Below are 12521 nucleotides of genomic sequence, written 5' to 3'. Positions count from 1 at the left end.
CATGATCGGTTTATGTTTACTGATGCTAAAAAGCATGCAGTTACTTGCTGAATAACTGATGATGGAGATGAATGTGTGCATGTGTTTTGTTTTGCATGGAATAATCGGAAATGTGTAGTCCTGGCTACGCTCTCCAAGAGGTGACGACGACATTACAACCAAATAGTTAACATTTACCTAACAATCCCCTGTAAACGGCATGGTTTTAGCATAGCTGGGGTCTCCTTGCCCCCTTCAGCAGGCTCTGCAATGTGGTCTCAGAACATTTTGTATTATTCTGTAGGCAAATTTGAGACACTAATTATAATTTGTGTGATATGTTACTAGCTAAAAAGTAGTAGCTAAATAGCAGTGCTAAGATTGGAACCAGCAACCTTTGGGTTCCTAGACATTCACGTTATTTGCCCACCCATCTACCCCGACTTGCTACCCACCATTCTTTTTCTTAAAGTGACCTTATATCTTATGTAACCATACCAAAGATAACATATCATACTAATTTGAGTGTCCCGGATTTACATTTACTATGTTACGTCTAGTCTATGAGACCAGGCTGGGCAAATCGAAACACTCGATTTATTGTTACGTTTTATTGATAATGACCTATAGATTCACTGTTGCTATGGAAGTAATTCCAAAGGGTAGGTTCAAGAGAGCAAATTAAATGTAACCATACTTTAGCAATTATATTTCATCAATGATCATATCAATGATCATATCATATATACCATTTGGGAAGTCAGAAACAGCTATTGTTGAATTTCAGCCCAGGATTCAACAAAAAAATGTGACAATACACAAAATGCTATCCTCTGAGACCGTTATTAATAATTTCAGTTATTTTGACTGGTTTTCTTGGAAGAAAATAAACATGACAAAAGTTTGACTCGCAAACACTACACACTTCCTCAGTCTATCAAGCGTTCGTCGCGTGTCAAATAAACAGCAGAGAAGTTTAGTGTTAATTGATGCGCAGTTCATATGAAAGTGAGCGCCTGGTGAATTCATAGACATACTCTAAAAGTCAGCGGTGGGAGGGACAGAGGAAATAGTCATCAGTTTGGGATAGCCTATTAACTTGAAGCAAGAGCAGCTGGAAATATCCAATCACTTCAAGTTTCCATTCACTCTTCAACTCTACAATAATTGCTTCGGGTACAGGAAGGATACAGGTGTTTGGGACTGAATGCGACTCAGACTTGACCAAGGGGAAATGATTTTAAAAGGCAGCGGGACTCTTCTGAGGATTCTTATGATGTTTCTCTTCTTCTCACGAAGTTTGCAGTGGACTTACAGAGAGCATCAGGCTGATGCGAACAGGTAGGCTATACCCACGCGTCGCGCGCCCTGGCTATTTTATTAATGGGTTGGATTGACATTACGCACGGTGCTGTAGATATCAAGAGAAACATTGTGCGGGATACTTGGGTTATATTGTGGTAGGTTGTATATTATTTATCTTGAAGGACGTGCATTAATAGCCTAATGTCATTATTTTACAGTGAAGTCTGTTCTGAGAATAAGATTGCCACAACCAAATATCCTTGCTTAAAACCAACTGGAGAGGTGACAACTTGCTACAGGTAGGCTCATTTAAATTTCCAATATTCTATTGCACTGTAGAATATGATTCCCACTTGTGAGCTGAGATTACGGTACTAAATTATAATTGTTTTTTTGTGGGGGGAAAAAATGAAATAATATAATATGTAGGCTAATTGTTTTGCTGCTGTGATGCTGCATATCACAAACATTCGGTGACCAGACTTGTGACGTTTTGATAATGACCCATAGATTCACTGTTGCCATGGAAGTAATTCCAAAGGATACAGTAGGTTCAAGAGAGCAAATGAAATTGTAACCATACTTTATTAATCATATGCCATCAACTATCCTAGCCTATATAGCATTTGGGAACAAACCTTCAGTGGCCAGAGTTGTAACGGCTTCATGGGATAGCCGATGCTTTTATGAATTGATTATTAACCATATTGGCTAAAATATTGAATAATACATCATGTAAGATAGACGTCATTTACCATGAACAGATAATTACACCAAAAGACGAACCACTTGTTTTCCCTTTGAATAAATGTGTAGATATTTTTCACCAGTTTTTCTATAGCAGAAGTGTAGGTGGTTAAAATAAACCTAGAATTTGTCTAATTGCTTTCATGTAATGGTATTGGCAATGTGTCAATACTTATTGGAACGTCATCGATGTAATTACATCATAATAGATTAACACATGGATTAGATAGATGTACCTTCTAACAGCACAGTGCATCCATCCACGACTGAACCACTTTGCAACGGGTGTCTGTCCATAACCGTGAGAGACTCATTAATCTGCTGCATTTCCTGTCTGGCACTGGCGGGGAATGACACACATGTAACTTCATCATGTTATGACAGCCCCCTGTGGTGATGTGGTCTTTAAATTATTACTGTGCTTGATGGTTATTGCTTAGACTCACTGTTGTGTTCATACATTGTTTATTTAACTAACGAGAGAACGGCTGGTGTTACAGGAGGAAAGAAATGTGCCTATGTATCTGAGGGAACTGGGTGCATTTCAGTCCACACGGCATTGTAACAAGTTACCACATGACAGGCTGCCTATCAGCTCTCTGGGTGTTTCACTGTGTTGAAATGTGTGTAGGATGGCTCTCCATCGTCATGCCAGGCATTGCTCAAGAGTTTATCGCCAATATTAGTTGGTATTTCTTCCCTTTCGTAATAATCTAATCTTTTACATCTTAACTCATGGTTGTGGGCTCTACTAATACGGAACATGGTCTAACTTGACCCTGTCTCTCTATCTGGCATAGGAATGACTGAGGCATGTTTAAACGGAACAAGTGTAGGCACATTTTGCCTCTCGTTTTTTTGTTGTTGTGTGTGTGTGTAACAGTTGGACTCTTTTACAGTGATGGCATTTGGATTGAGTGTCTGTTGGAGAAAAAAGAAAGATTCATTAGGTGCTGCTATGTTTTATTGGCAAACACATCCACCAATAAATGTTATTCTGGAAAAAGGATGGTAACGACAGATCTGAAACAGTGTCTGACAACTATAACAGATAGGTGAGACTACAGGAAGAGCTTGTTTGGACCCTTCCATTATATCTGTGCTACTCCGTGTATTTAAATAGACTTTTGTTTGACTTTCCTTAATAGATTTGAGAATACTGGAGGTATATATTTGAGAATACACAAGGTAAAGATTACATTAACTTAATTTATTGCATACACTGTCTAGCCTACAGCTACCTGCTAGCCGTCTTCCGCGGGAGAGCTCTGTCTAGCCTACAGCTAGCTGCTAGCTGTCTTCCGCCGGAGAGCTCTGTCTACTCTACAGCTTAGGTGCCAGCTGTCTTCCGCGGGAGAGCTCTGTCTAGGCTACAGCTAGCTGCCTTCCCGCGGGAGAGCTCTGTCTAGCCTACAGCTAGCTGCTAGACGTCTTCCGCGGAGAAGCTCTATCTAGCTACAGCTAGCTGCTAGCTGTTTTCCGCGGGAGAGCTCTGTCTAGCCTAATTAGCTGCTAGCTGTCTTCCGCCGGAGAGCTCTGTCTACTCTTACAGCTAGCTGCTAGCTGTCTTCCGCGGGAGAGCTCTGTTTCTAGGCTACAGCTAGCTGCCTTCCGCGGGAGAGCTCTGTCTAGCCTACAGCTAGCTGCTAGCCGTCTTCCCGCGGGAGAGCTCTGTCTGCATACAGCTAGTGAGTAGCTGTCTTCGCGGGAGAGCTCTGTCTAGCCTACAGCTAGCTGCTAGCCGTCCTCCGTGGGAGAGCTCTGTCTAGCCTACAGCTAGCTGCTAGCGTCCTCCGTGGGAGAGGCTCTGTTGCATACAGCTAGTGCTAGCGTCTCCGTGGGAGAGCTCTGTCTAGCCTACAGCTAGCTGCTAGCCGTCCTCCGTGGGAGAGCTCTGTCTGCATACAGCTAGGCCCGAGAGAGGAGAAACAGAGTGCTTCCAGCACTGCAACGGTCACACTTAATTGATATGTGGCGTGTGTAATTGTTGCTTTGTTGTTCTTCCAAATATTGATGGTGGTCTCAAGCAGTTTGTTGTCCTGCTCGTATCCTCCCCTCTCCTCTTTCTCCACTCCTAACCTCTCCTTTCTTCTCCTCTTGTCTCATCTCCTCTCCTAACCTCTCCTATCCTCCCCTCTCCTCTCTTCTCCTCTCCTAACCTCTCCTTTCTTCTCTTCTCAGCCCTTCTCCTCTCCTAACCTCTCCTTTCTTCTCCTCTCGTCTCGTCTCCTCTCCTATCCTCTCCTCTCCTCTCGTCTCCTCTCCTAACCTCCCCTCCTAAGCCGAGGCATTCCTGAGTAAATCCGTTAGTTTACTCTAAACGGACTTAAGGCCATAGAATCAGTAATATGCATAAGGATATCTTCTCCAACATTCTTCTACTGTCCTTGTCCTCGTTATCTACCCCCTTGCAAGTCTGTGGTTATCTTCAACGAGTTTCTCCTCTCCTTCTCTCCTCTCATTTTCCTCCCCCTCGTCCTCTCCCCCTGCAACTCTGTGGATAGCTTCAACATGTTTTTCCTCGTCCTCTCCCCCTGTAACTTTGCTATCTTTCCCAAAATTTTTCTCCTCTCCTCTACCTCTTCTACCCCCCTGCAACTCTGTGTGTGGATTCTATAATTTCCCCCCAAAAATGAATCCTCTCCTCCACTGCCTGTCCTCTTGTCTTCTTCTCCAAAATGTTTCTCCTCTTCTCTACTCGCAAGACAGCGATGAACCCTAGAGGCATATGCACTTCATCTGACCTGAACACTAAATCATCTCCACAAAACTATTTTAATAATCTCTTCATAATAAAATGTTGCGTTTACAAAAAAGTGACAGGTGTTTTTATCTGGCTGCTGACTTTTCAAATCAAATCAAATCAAATGTATATTAGTCACATGCGCAAAATACACCTTACAGTGAAATGCTTACATACTAGCCCCTAACCAACAATTCAGTTAAATATAATAAAAAATGCAAATATGAATAAGAAATAAAAGTAACAAGTAATTAAAGAGCAACAGTAAAATAACAATAGCGAGACAATATACAGGGAGGTACCAGTACAGAGTCATTGTGCGGGGGGCACCGGTTAGTTGAGGTAATATGTACATGTACAGTTGAAGTCGGAAGTTTACATACACCTAAGCCAAATACATTTAAACTCAGTTTTTCACAATTCCTGACATTTAATCCTCGTAAAAATTCCCTGTCTTAGGTCAGTTAGGATCACCACTTCATTTTAAGAATGTGAAATGTCAGAATAATAGTAGAGAGAATGATTTATTTCAGCTTTTATTTCTTTCATCACATTCCCAGTGGGTCAGAAGTTTACATACACTCAATTAGTATTTGGTGGCATTGCCTTTAAATTGTTTAACTTGGGTCAAATGTTTCTGGTAGCCTTCCACAAGTTTCCCACAATAAGTTGGGTGAATTTTGGCCCATTCCTCCTGACAGAGCTGGTGGAACGAGTCAGGTTTGTAGGTCTCCTTGCTCACACACACTTTTCAGTTCTGCCCACACACATTTTCTATAGGATTCGAGGTCAGGCTTTGTATGGCCACTCCAATACCTTGACTTTGTTGTCCTTAAGCCATTTTACCACAACTTGGAAGTATGCCAGGGTCATTGTCCATTGGAAGACCAATTTGCGGACAAGCTTTAACTTCCTGACTGATGTTCTTGAATGTTGCTTCAATACATCCACATAATTTTCTCCCTCATGATGCCATCTATTTTGTGAAGTGCACCAGTCCCTCCTGCAGCAAAGCACCCCACAAACATGATGCTGCACCCCCGTGCTTCATGGTTGGGATGGTGTTCTTCGGCTTGCAGCTCCCCTTTTTCCTCCAAACATAATGCTGGTAATTATGGCAAACAGTTCTATTTTTGTTCATCAGACCAGAGGACATTTCTCCAAAAGTACGATCTTTGCCCCACGTGCAGTTGCAAACCTTGGTCTGGCTTTTTTATTGCAGTTTTGGAGCAGTGGCTTCTTCCTTGCTGAGCGGCCTTTCAGGTTATGTTGATATAGGACTTGTTTTACTGTGGATATAGATACTTTTGTACCGGTTTTCTCCAGCATCTTCACAAGGTCCTTTGCTGTTGTTCTGGGTTGATTTGCACTTTTCGCACCAAGGTACGTTCATCTCTAGGAGACGGAATGCGTCTCCTTCCTGAGCGGTATGATGCTGCGTGGTCCATGGTGTTATATACTTGGCGTACTATTGTTTGTACAGATGAACATGGTACCTTCAGGCGTTGAAATTGCTCCCAAGGATGAACCAGACTTGTGGAGGTCTACAATATTTTTTCTGAGGTCTTGGCTGATTCTTTTGATTTTCCCATGATGTCAAGCAAGGAGGCACTGAGTTTGAAGGTAGGCCTTGAAATACATTCACAGGTACACCCTCCCAATAGGCTAATTGACATAATTTGCGTCAATCAGAAGCTTCTAAAGCCATGACATCATTTTCTGGAATTTTCCAAGCTGTTTAAAGGCACAGTCAACTTAGTGTACGTAAACTTCTGACCCACTGGAATTGTGATACAGTGAAATATAAGTGAAATAATCGGTCTGTAAACAATTGTTGGAAAAATTACTTGTGTCATGCACAAAGTAGATGTCCTAACCGACTTGCCAAGACTATAGTTTGTTAACAAGAAATTTGTGGAGTGGTTGAAAAAGGCGTTTTAATGACTCCAACCTAAGTGTATGTAAACATCCGACTTCAACAGTAGGTAGAGTTATTTAAGTGACTATACATAGATGATAACAACAGAGCGTAGTAGCGGAGTATAAGAGGGGGGATGCAAATAGTCTGGTTAGCCATTTGATTAGGCGTTCAGGAGTCTTATGACTTGGGGGTAGAAGCTGTTTAGAAGCCTTTTGCACCTAGACTTGGCGCTCTTTTACTGCTTGCCGTGCGGTAGCAGAGAGAACAGTCTATGACTAGGGTGGCAGGATTCTTTGACAATTCTTAGGGCCTTCCTCTGACACCACGTGGTATAGAAGTTCTGGATGTTAGAAAGCTGTGCCCCAGTGATGTACTGGGCCGTACGCACTGGGCCGTACGCACTAACCTCCATAGTGCCTTGCGGTCGGAGGTTGAGCAGTTGCCATACCAGGCAGTGATGCAACCAGTCAGGATCCTCTCGATGGTATGCTGTAGAACCTTTTGAGGGTCTGTGGACCCATGCCAAATATTTTCAGTCTCCTGAGGGAAATAGGTTTTGTTGTGCCCTCTTCACGACTACCTTGGTGTGCTTGGACCATGTTAGTTTGTTGTTGATGTGGACACCAAGGAACTTGAAGCTCTCAACCTGCTCCACTACAGCCCCGTCGATGAGAATGGGAGTGTTCTCGGTCCTCTTTTTACTGTAGTTCACAATCATCTCCTTTGTCTTGATCACATTGAGGGAGAGGTTGTTGTCCTGGCACCACACGACCAGGTCTCTGACCTCCTCCCTATAGGATGTCTCGTCGTTGTCGGTGATCAGGCCTACCACTGTTGTGTCAAACTTAATGATGGTGTTGGAGTCGTGCCTGGCCGTGCAGTCATTGGTGAACAGGGAGTACAGGAGGGGACTGAGCATGCACCCCTGAGGGGCCCCTGTGTTGAGGATCAGTGTAGCGGATGTGTTGTTACCTACCCTTACCACCTGGGGGTGGCCCGTCAGGAAGTCCAGGATCCAGTTGCAGAGGGAGGTGTTTAATCCCAGGGTCCTTAACTTATTGATGAGCTTTGAGGGCACTATGGTGTTGAACACTGAGCTGTAGTCAATGAATAGCATTCTCACATAGGTGTTCCTTTTGTCCAGGTGGGAAAGGGCAGCGTGGTGTGCAATAGAGATTGCATCATCAGTGGATCTGTTTGGGCGGTATGCAAATTTGAGTGGGTCTAGGGTTTCTGGGATAATGGTGTTGGATGTGAGTCATGACCAGCCCTTCAAAGCACTTCATGGCTACAGACGTGAGTGCTACGTCATTTTGGCAGGTTACCTTAGTGTTCTTGCGCACAGGGACTATGGTGGTCTGCTTAAAACATGTTGGCATTACAGACTCTGACAGGGAGAGGTTGAAAATGTCAGTGAAGATACTTGCTAGTTGGTCAGCACATGCTCGCAGTAATGCGTTTAAAGGTGTTACTCACATTGGCTGCGGAGAGCGTGATCACACAGTCTTCTGGAACAGCTGGTGCTCTCATGCATGTTTTAGTGTTATTTGCCTCGAAGCGAGCATAGAAGTAGTTTAGCTCGTCTAGTTGGCTCGTGTCACTGGGCAGCTCTTGGCTGTGCTTCCATGACTTCTGGTTGGGGTATGTACGTACGGTCACTGTGGGGACGACATCATCGATGCACTTATTGATGAAGCCAATGACTGATGTGGTGTACTCCTCAGTGCCATCGGAGGAGTCCCGGAACATATTCCAGTCTGTGCTAGCAAAACAGTCCTGTAGCTTAGCATCTGCTTCATCTGACCACTTTTTTTTAATTGATCGAGTCACTGGTGCTCCCTGCTTTCATTTTTTGCTTGTAAGCAAGAATCAGGAGGATAGAATTATGGTCAGATTTGCCAAATGGAGGGTGAGGGAGAGCTTTGTATGCTTCTCTATATGTGGAGTAAAGGTGGTCCAGAGTTGTTTTCCCTCTGGTTGCACATTTAACATGCTGATAGAAATTTGATAAGACCGATTTAAGTTTCCCTGCATTTAAGTCCCCAGCCAATAGGAGCGCCGCCTCTGGGTGAGCTTTTTCTTGTTTGCTTGTGGCGGAATACAGCTCATTGAGTGCAGTCTTAGTGCCAGCATCAGTCTGTGGTGGTATGTAGACAGCTATGAACAATACAGATTAAACTATCTTGGTAGATAGAGTATCTCATGATAAGCTGTAGACCACACTATCTCAGGCGAGCAAAACCTTGAGACTTCCTTAGATATCGTGCACCAGTTGTTATTTACAAAAATACGCTGTTCTATCCTGCTGATACAGGGTATAACCAGCCAGCTGTATGGTGATAATGTCGTCGTTCAGCCACGACTCAGTGAAGCATAAGATATTACAGTTTTGAATGTCTCGTTGGTAGTTTAATCTTCCTCGTAGGTCATCGATTTTATTTTCCAAAGATTGTACATTTGCTAGCAGAATGGAAGGCAGTAGGGGTTTATTCAATCCGCAAATGACGGATCTGGGCCTGTTCCCGGGAAAGCAGTATGTCATTCATGTCGGACTCGTTAAAGGAAAAAAAGGATTCTGCCAGTCCGTGGTGAGTAATCGCAGTTCTGATATCCAGAAGTTATTTTCGGTCATAAGAGACGGCGGTAGCAGCAACATTATGTACAAAACAAGTTACAAACAACGCAAAGAAACAAACAAAAAACAATTGGATAGGAACTCGTAAAATGTCAGCCTTCTTCTCCGGCGCCATCTTGATGGAGACAAGTGTTTTTCTCTGGAATATTGTTGTAACATATTGCTGCAGCACCAATGCTGACTTGATGAAGTGTTTTACCCCATCGGCTGTCCTTGTCTGACATATTGTTATCCACAGGAGTCGTGACTGTCTATCTCCGCCAATGGATTTACAATTGTTTTGGTTTTTAAATCCTGGTAATGTTCAAACGCTTAGCTTACTGCTCAATGTCTGTGAAATGTATCACTTATAATAAGTCTCTGTCAAACAACATGATCTCTTTCATCTTGCCAATAGTTATACATTCATTGACAGAATGTATTACTTTAGAGTTGATTAGTACTCCCTGTCTCTCTCTCCCACTCTCTCTCTCTCTCCCTCTTTCTCTCTCTCTCCCACTCTCTCTCTCTCTCTCTGCCTCTCTCTCTTGCCTCTCTCTCTGCCTCTTCTTGCCTCTCTCTCTCTCTGCCTCTATCTCTCTCTCTGTGCCTCTATCTCTCTCTCTGTGCCTCTCTCTCTCTTCTCCTCTCTCTCTCCTCTCTCTCTCTCTCTCTTCTCTCTCTCTCTCTCTCTCTCTCTCTCTCTCTCTTCTCTCCCTCTCTCTCTCTCAGCTCAAGTCTGTCTGAGTCTGCTGGTCCTCTCCTCTTGTCTTACATAACACTCATGCATGCTTTGATCGCAATTATATGTGTTAAGTACCATGAAATAATCCTACTCCTTCTATCAAACACACACTCACTCCAAACGTCTGTCAACAAGACAAAGCCCTGAGATTGCTGTTGTCAACTGGCCCATATTGTCATCCACCCATTACAGGGTGCAATGAAGGATCTAGCCAGGGAAGGGGACAGGGGATAGAGCAGGAAAGGTCTTGGTATGAAGGATCTAGCCAGGGAAGTGGACAGGGGATAGAGCAGGAAAGGTCTTGGTATGAAGGATCTAGCCAGGGAAGTGGACAGGGGATAGAGCAGAGAGCAGGAAAGGTCTTAGTATGAAGGATCTAGCCAGGGAAGGGGACAGAGGATAGAGCAGGAAAGGTCTTGGTTTCTCTTTGCATTTCCTTCCACCATATGTACTGTCTGTTCTCTTGGCTATGACTGAGAGAAATAATATTTGAGTCTCGGTTTTACAGTTAAATATTCTGAAATGACACAAGATATTCAGAAATGTAAAGTCGGAATTAAGGATTGGAATCTGCAGTAGGGAGAAACAGCGCCACTGGCCGCCCTACCACCACCGTCGTTGTTGTTGTTGTTGCTGAGCTGAGGAGCGTCGTGCAGCATGGTGAAAACAAGGCAGTATATATTAAGCTCTTCTGTCGAGGCGTGCAATGATGTCATAAGGGGGGGAAACAGCGTTCGTTATTGGCAGTAACTTCTTTGTGTTTGTAATATCATAAACGGACGTGGCAATATTACAATTAATGCATTCAATCAAGTGAAATGGCTTTGTCGAAACCTTGTTTCTACACTATTGGTTCTGTGCAATATGTCCTTGTAAGGAGTCTTCATTGTAAATCAGGCATGCATGTAAAATGCCATCGAGCTGAGTGTTGTTGATTTCTTCCTAAAACAGCCTTGGAAACCTGTGTGTGTGTATTGTAACTATGAGTTAGAGGGAAATATTGGGCCATTTACCAGTGATTAATATCCGTCACAGACATCCAAACCAGATGTTTTTTTATTAGTGGAAACCTTGATGTATGTTACTGAAAATGCTGTCATCTTATTTGGAACGACCAGTCAGTTGAATTCTCTAGAATTAGTCTAACATTCATGGCAGCCAGTCATGGCGGACTACAGTAAAAGTATGCAGCTCAAAATGTAGCAATTGTGTAACAGGAAGTCTGTGTGTGTGTGCATGTGTTTAATTGTTACCCCATGAGACCCTAAGGCGAAGCAGTGATGAATTTGCTGTATATTTTATTCTATTCTAAACACTATTCTTCAGATGAATGTCTCACAAGAGAGTCTTTCTGATTCTTAACTCACACAAGAGTCTAGAAGCGTCTGTAGTGTCTGAAAATGTGAATGAAGGCATGTTTTCACGTATTAATCTCAAACTGTGGGTTGAATTGATAAATCATTTCAAGTTTATAGTTTTTTTTCTTCTCTCTAATCTGGGGACGGAGCTTCAGTGGAATAAAACTGTATCTAATGAATAACTAAATAGTAAATACAATTGCTTTTACAAGCCAGGGACTAAGCGTAGGAGTATGGAACAAACTCAAAACACTCTTTCCCAAAAGCTCTTAACTTGGGGAAGAAACAGGATTTACTAAAATTAGCTACAAGCAGCAGATGGTTACTGATGATAATACTGATGAAAATTGTTGCAATCAATTCAAGTTCAAAATGATAAATACCTTGGTCTAGCCCTTATACAGTCAATGTTCAGTCCAATATCTTAACATGGTGGTTGACGGTTTCCATTCTCACAACGGCTAATACTGATGTTTATTTTGTTAGCACGTGTTTAGCTAGTTTCATGTTTCATTAGTCGTATGTATGGGATACACATCGTCCAACAAAATGCTTACTTGCAGGATTTCTTCTGGACAATGCAATAAAAAATAAATAATAAAATATAAGAATACGAACATAAAGTAAATGGCTCAGTAGAATAGACATTTTAGCATCAGTGTAATACAGGAAGGCACAATTTGTAGTCCAATATTTACACATGTATTGGGGAAGAGTGGAATGGGGGCAGTGTATAAATTGAGCAGCATAATAAGTCTGGTAGCAGCAGTTGTGATGTGTGATGTGTGATGTGTGATGTGTGTGTGTGTGTGTGTGTGTGTGTGTGTGTGTGTGTGTGTGTGTGTGTGTGTGTGTGTGTGTGTGTGTGTAGCATGACTGTATATGCACAGTGCCGTGAAAAGTATTTGCCCCCTTTCAAATTTTCTCTATTTTTGTATATTTTTGATACTGAATGTTATCAGATCTTCAAGCAAAACCTAAAATTAGATAAAAGGGAACCTGAGTGAACAAATAACACAATGACATACTGATTTCATTTATTTCATAAACAAAGTTATGCAACATCCAATGCTCCTGTGTGGAAAAAAGTAATTGGCCCCTTGCACTCA

The 12521-nt window shown here is 42.6% G+C and overlaps 1 long non-coding RNA gene across 1 annotated transcript in view; it reads left to right on the top strand.

The window, feature by feature from the left end:
- Nucleotides 1-1037: 1037 nt before the first annotated feature.
- The window catches only part of LOC139029494 (uncharacterized), a 70224-nt gene continuing 58740 nt past the window's right edge, over nucleotides 1038-12521 (top strand). Inside the window, exons 1-2 of the long non-coding RNA XR_011481822.1 lie at nucleotides 1038-1320; nucleotides 1503-1583. This is a non-coding gene — a long non-coding RNA (uncharacterized lncRNA). The remainder of the gene's footprint in view (nucleotides 1321-1502; nucleotides 1584-12521) is intronic.

This window comes from Salvelinus sp. IW2-2015, linkage group LG20, assembly GCF_002910315.2.
Source record: "Salvelinus sp. IW2-2015 linkage group LG20, ASM291031v2, whole genome shotgun sequence".
Taxonomy (NCBI): Eukaryota; Metazoa; Chordata; class Actinopteri; order Salmoniformes; family Salmonidae; genus Salvelinus; species Salvelinus sp. IW2-2015.
Note: the sequence above shows the minus strand (reverse complement) of the source record. Positions and strands in the feature narration are given on the sequence as shown.